Below are 1203 nucleotides of genomic sequence, written 5' to 3'. Positions count from 1 at the left end.
GTAACGCCCTGAGGCGTGATGGAGCCGAAATAACTCCTCTCAGATTGGGGATGCTGTCTGTGTTGGTTCATGGTAATGCCCTGAGGCGTGATGGATCAAGTATTGTTTTAGTGGTACGCTGTGGCTGTGGTGAAATATTACCAAAGTTAACTAGAAGGAGAAAGGGATTTATTTGGCTTATAAGTTACCATCCCTCATCATGGTTGCCAAGAGGGAACCTGGGGCAAAGATAGAAGCAGAGTCCACAGAGGAGAGTTGCCTACTGGCTTGCTCTCCACAGTTTCCTCAACTTGCTTTCTTATTCACACTATGACCAGATACTGCACCACCAGTTGTGGGCTTAACACTCCCACAAAAAAATACTCATCAATAAAATGCCTCACAAACATCCTCACAAGCCCACCTGATTTAACCAACTCCTTGGCTATTGTTTCTTCTTCTCATGTGACTCTAGATTCTGTCAAATTGAAAAGACTAACCAGGAAAACTGATCCCATGTCATCATGACCACAAATACACCATTATTAAACTACTGTGTCCACTTCCTTGTGAATCCCATAGTCTAGTGATAATAATAATATCACAACCGAAATCATTGTCAAAATCTAGGAAATCTCATCATCTTTAAGAATTTCAACACTTTAGAAGTTTGATGTTTTTTGAAATATCTAACATCTCTTCCTGGACTCCTATAAAATACAGAACTAGTTGTATAATTTCTTACTCCAAAAATGATGACAAAGGGCATGGTTACAATCAAATCAAAGCAATCCATCATTAAAGCGTAAGGGACTCAGGGTCCAACCCCTCTCATGATCTTCTGGGATCCGTAGAGCTGAAGTGACTCCACTTTTTTGTCTCTGCCATCTACAACAAATGCAGCTTGTCTCATACACTCAAAGCAGCTTCACTTCACATCTGCTGCTGTCTTTAGCAGTCACCCCAGTGGGACCAGCAACTCCAAATGGTTTATTTGGATTTGGGGGCCTTTTGTGAGCATCATTCTCATGGCCATCCTCAAGTAGTGTTTGTATAGCAACAAGCATGAGGGATTGCAGTGTAGTGGTATTTGACAACAGAGAAGGAAGTCCATACTACATTAAAGGCAAGATGTTGAGAAGATGTTCATTATCAACAACTAGTAGAACCAATACAAATCAATGCAATGAAGCCTAGTGGGTCATATGTGGTAAAAAGAACTCA

This window comes from Mus pahari, chromosome 16, assembly GCF_900095145.1.
Source record: "Mus pahari chromosome 16, PAHARI_EIJ_v1.1, whole genome shotgun sequence".
In the NCBI taxonomy this organism is placed as follows: Eukaryota; Metazoa; Chordata; class Mammalia; order Rodentia; family Muridae; genus Mus; species Mus pahari.
The sequence above is the reverse complement of the archived record's forward strand: the minus strand, read 5'-3'. Positions refer to the sequence as shown.